This window comes from Pelodiscus sinensis, chromosome 1, assembly GCF_052426305.1.
Source record: "Pelodiscus sinensis isolate ZL-2025 chromosome 1, ASM5242630v1, whole genome shotgun sequence".
Taxonomy (NCBI): Eukaryota; Metazoa; Chordata; order Testudines; family Trionychidae; genus Pelodiscus; species Pelodiscus sinensis.
Genome location: NC_143052.1, coordinates 38,991,105 through 38,996,524, shown reverse-complemented (window position 1 = coordinate 38,996,524; position 5,420 = coordinate 38,991,105). Strand labels below are relative to the sequence as shown.

The following is a 5,420-nucleotide window of genomic DNA, read 5'->3' as shown; positions in this document are numbered from 1 at the left end:
CGTAACCCGGGGACTGCCTGTATAGGCAAAAAGTGAAACCTCTCCGTTTGTGTGACCGTCACAGTTTCTGTCATACATACATGACATTTGGTACAACTGCTCAGGAATTGCTACCTTTGCTGGCTGGTTGCTTTTACTACAAACTCAGCTGCTCCTCACCCCAGGCAGCAGTCTGACCCCGGTCCTGCCAGTGCCTGCCTGTCTCGTGCAGTGCGGTCCCCACTCCCTCTTCGGGCAGCCCAGCAGCAGCAGGAGGCGTCAGTGCCACCCCTCCCGAAGCGAAGAGCAGGACGAGGACTGTACCCGGTGTCTGATCCAATACCAGCTGGCAGGGGGCGCCCCCATCAGCAGCCCTAGCTCAGGAGGCACCACGCCAGCTGCAGCCCCGGGAGCGGCCCTCCGGGGGCCCCATGGCCCTGCTCAAGCTCTCGCTCTGGGCGGCGGGGCTGACCATGCTCACGCTGGGCACCTGGGCCAAGGTCTGGCTGGGCAGCTACCTGGCGCTGTCCGCCAACCCGGCCCCCAACGCGCCCTTCATCCTGCTGCCCGCGGGCGCCGCAGTCCTGGTCTGGAGCTTCCTGGGCTGCTTCAGCGCCGCCCCCGAGCACCGCTGCCTGCTGCGCGCCTACAGCGCCTTCCGGCTGGCGGGGCTGGCGGCGGGGCGCTCGGCCCTGCTCTACCGTGGGGACGTCGCCGCGGGCTTCCCCGCGAGGCGGGACGGCTACGGCGAGGACAAGCGGGAGGCGGACGCCCTGGACTCCCTGCAGCGCGCCCTGGCTTGCTGCGGGGCCGAGAGCTACCGCGACTGGCTCGCCTCGCCCTGGTCCCTGGCGCAGCGGCTCAGTGCCGGGCAGCTGCTGCCGGGCGCGCCGGGGCTGCCAGCACAGCCCGCTGCCGCCCGACGCCCGCGGCATCCACCGCCACGGCTACTTCGCCAGGGCCTCCGGCTTCGTCGGCGACAACCTGCTCGGCATCGCCGCGGCCGCGCTGGGGCTGGGGCTGCTGCAGGGCCTGGGCATGGTGCTGGCCTGTCTGCTGGCCGCCCGCCTGCTCCGCCTCAGAGCCGCCCGGGGGTTCCCTCCCCGCGCCCCGCCCGGCCGCCTGCTCCGCGGCAGCGCAGCCCGGGTGTCCCAGAGCCCTGCCCCAGCCTTCCCCTGAGCCCTGCCCCGGCCCCTACGGCTCTGCCTACCCCCAGGTCCTGCCCCGTCCAGCCCCGAGCGCAGCTCCTCCCTCCCCATCTACCCTAAATCGGCGCTGGGCCTGCTCCTCCTCCCCCGAGCCGGGACAGCCCCCTGCGGGGCTTCTCCTGGGACTAGACCAGCCACACCCCGCAGCGCTCCGACCCCCCGTCCCCTCCGCTCCCCGCACCGCAGAGCGAGCGGGCAGTGGCGAGCACCGCGCTCTGCTCCTGCCGCCTCGCTCCCGGCCCTGGCCGGGCTGCTCAGCGCTGCGCTCTTGGCACCGGCCGGGGAGACTTTCCCGTCTCACAGAAACCTGCGCGTCCCGCAGTGGGGGGCGGGAGGAACACGGGCCTTGCACCCTGGACAGCGGCGAGAGGAGGCGGGTCTGACACCACTTCTACCGCCCCCCCTGGACGGACAAGACAGCCCCTTTCGGAAGCCGGACACGCACAGCGCCCCTCTGGCTGCTTCAGAGGACGGATTTCAGGTCGGAAGTCGAAGCTCTTCCTTTTTCTACGGATCCTGCTTTGAACACAGCCCCACCGTCCCCTCCCCGGGGTTGCTATTTTAAGGCTGTTGCCTCCAGGAAACCCGCTGTTATTGCTGTATCACCCGGTGCGAGACAGGCTAATACTCTGCCACAGGGAAGAGTTTTGTCTTCCCCACCCATCAACTTCAGAATGGCGAAAGGTCGCGTAGCCCTAACAAAAATTGGAACTTTTCAGAGCTCTTCTGCGCTTCCCCGCCCGCCTCCTTAAGTTTCCCCTAAAATGGGCATTTGCCGTTTGAATCTTTGTCTCCCTCCGGCCTCGAACCATTCCTATGCAGAGCAATGTGCTTTTTGTCTCGCAGGGTGGGTGAGGGATAAGGGACGCGAGGCTTATGCTGGTGCCTTGGAGGGAGAAGCAGAAAGAGGATGGTTTCTAAAAGAGGACTGTGGTTTTAGGATGGAATTTCGGGAGAGGAACTTGCCACATTGTGAAATTAACTGAAACCCTTAGTCACTGGATTGGTCACTGTGGCTAGGGAGTGGGGTGGCCACATCTAGCCCAAAGTGCAGGAAGGCACTAGATGGTGCAGCTGCTTTTTAGCACTGTAGAAGGTCTCCCTCTCCCAACCCCACCTCTGGTTTTTTAGCCCTCTCCCTTTGGGTGTGTCTACTCTTCACAGTGCCAAATTCCAAAATAAAGTGCTATTCCAAAACATCCGTTATCCCTCGTGGAATGAGGCTTATAGGGATGTCGGAATAGCAAGCCCATTATGTTTCAAAATAATGGTATCCTGAAATATATCCGCAATGTAGACGTAATCTTTGGCTTGTCCCATAGGAATGTGATGGATGCAGCATGGAAATGGTCAGTTATTGTTGCTGCCTGTTGGAGATTCTTCCTGCTCCCTTTCTGTAAGGATGGAAAGACAGAGCAGGAAACCCACCTAGCCTAGCCAACAAGTTGTTGGAATGTGATCATCACCACGCTGCAGCCCCAAAATGAGCAGGGGTGACTGTAGTTTCAATTGTGCCCACTCCAAGATGTGAGACCTGTGCAAAGGAAGAAAATGATCTTTCCAATCCCTGTCTGACCAGGAGTTGAATCTCCCCTTCTCCTCTATTAATGCTCCTTTCAGTCTCACTGTCCATCCTCTGGGGAATTTCAACCCCAGGGTGCAGCTATGCTACAGGACAAATTTAAATTAAGATACATAACTTCAGCTACGTTAATTGTGTAGCTTAAATTGAAGTACCTTAACTTGGCTTTTGGTGCTGTCTATACTGCAGGAAGTTGAAGGGAGAACACTTTTCCTTCAATTTCCTTTACTCCTCATGAAAGCTGGACTACCAGCATCGACTGGAACGCCCCTTTCAGTTCAAATTAGCTGTCTTAACTAGACCCACTAATTTGAACCCTGAAAGATAGACAGCAGCAGCTTCAATCTTCCTTTGTAGTGTAACTATACCCCCAGAGCTTTGCAGCTGTGCAGCTTTCTATTTACTCCTAGACTTAGTCTAGAGGAGTCTGTTTGCCATGAACCTGTGTACATAATAACTTTCACAAGGGGCCTGGCCCTGTGTGACGGACTGGGCCGGGTCTGGGCACCGCTGAGGGTGTCCGGTCAGGGTGAATTGCTCAAACTCGGGGCTCCTTACTGCCCTGGACTGGAGACTTTCCCAAATAGGCCGCAAACTAGTCCCACAAAGCATTTCAGCTGCCTGCCTGGCCAGCCAGAAGCCTCATGAGCAAAACCCCTCTGACACCCCAGCTCTCTCCATGCCCCAAACAGCCCCGGACCTAATACATCGGGGAGGGGTTATAGGACCCAATCTCACCTACCCCGTATGGGTTCTTCCCGGTCCCAAGAAACCAGCCACAGGTCCCGATCAATTTACACACTGGATCTTACCCACAAATCACGCTGAGCCAATCCTTTAGAATCTAAAATTTAAAGGTTTATTACCAAGAGAAAGAAAAGCATGAGAATAAGGTTGTTAAAGGATAATACATTACGTGCATCGAATCACCCAGTTCTCAATGCAGGCTCTTAGCATAGATGTTATAAACTGCTAGCTTAAAATCTCTGGTGTGCATCCTATGTCAGGATGGGTCCACAGTTCTTTCCAGCTCATAGTTCCCTGCAAGGCTGCATCTGGGATTAAGAGCAAATCTGAAGACCAAAAAATGGAGTCTGCCACATGGCATTTTATATCCATCCAGCTATCTTCTTGACCAGAGAAGGTCACATGGTCCCTGGCCAGGCGTGTCTTTGGTATTTAGAGATCCATTGTCCCCTGAGCCTCACTCATTAGCATATCCATTGGCTGAGCATTCCTCGCCTACTGCTCAACCACATACAAAGAAGTTTCCAGCATCCATACAGAGTACATGTTTATAACTCCACATACAGAAGTTATACAATTACATGAATAGCATATATATAATCAGTAGAAGGTAAGATTTTGTTTGACACCTCACATGGCCCCCTTTGTATACACTTTTGGGGCAAACACCCTCCCATGGGTGCAGCAGTGGTCTGGCTGCTCCCCTTAAAATCCAGTAATGTAACACCCTGACTCTGACATGTAGGCACTATCCCCAACACATGCAACTTTTTACATGTACTTTTCAGGGGATCTTGTTAGTCTGCAATCTGATTGGGGGGAAATCATCCCAATCTCTCCCCTGCACCCTCTTTAGCAAGAATAACTGTGGCCCTGTCTTTTTCCCCCTTTAAAAAGTTTATATTGCAAATTCCTGCTCCAATAATTTTATTTCTGGGACCCTGATTTAAATAATCTTCTTATATTTCAGAGTCTAGTCACTAGATATTTTGTGTTATTGTATTAATTATAGTGCCAGATATCTCCAGGTGAAGCCAGTGATAGAACTCCTATTGACTTCAAAGGGAGGAGGGTCTTGTTCTTATCCTGAGTCTTTGCTCTTACAAATACCTCAGTCTTTTTGTTATGTATGAGAAAGTCTTCCCGATTTCAGTGAGAATTTGTCCTGGTGCAGGCTCAGGCTTATTGTGAATGTTTTCTTCAAAGAGTCACAGTAAGGGCATGTCTAGACTATGTTTTATTTTCGAAAGAGGATATGCAAATTCAGGGGGAATTTACATATCTTCTTCCAATCACTTTTTCGAAAGCAGGTCTTTCAAAAGTGAAAATAGTCTGGATGTGGGTTTTTTTTCAAAAAAACCTCTTTTTTGAAAAATGGCATAAACCTCCTTTTTAAAGGAAGAATGATTGTTCAAAAAGGGTTTTTTTCCCCAAAAAAACCTGCATCCAGACTACTTTCACTTTTGAAAGACCAGCTTTTGAAAAAGCGATCGGAAGAAGATATGTAAATCCCCACTGAATTTGCATATCCTCTTTCGAAAATAAAATGTAGTCTAGACATGCCCTTGCAGTTTGAATGTTAATCACTGTGCCTGATTTGTCTCTAAAGAGCTTTCAAAAAGGTGCAATATCAATGCAGTGACGAACCAATCTTAGTTTTTACCATTTGTTTAAGAAATATTAAATAAGTTACCATAGGATTATATTAATTTTATAATGCCTTGATGTTGGCTGACAACTTATAACATGATGTAAATAGCTATTTCCAAGAGGAAGAGAGATATGTATTGCAATTTAAGTGAGACTGCTGAACCGATTCTCCAAAGAATGCTAATGATTAAAAGTCATTTTTCATAGTCAAACTGTTTAACTCAACATCTCAGTGTTTGTATCTTAAGAAGTGA

At 52.2% G+C, this 5,420-nt stretch overlaps 1 pseudogene; it reads left to right on the top strand.

The window, feature by feature from the left end:
- Positions 1–203: 203 nt before the first annotated feature.
- LOC149525558 (tetraspanin-7-like) lies at positions 204–4,990 on the top strand (annotated as a pseudogene).
- The last annotated feature ends 430 nt before the right edge of the window (positions 4,991–5,420 follow it).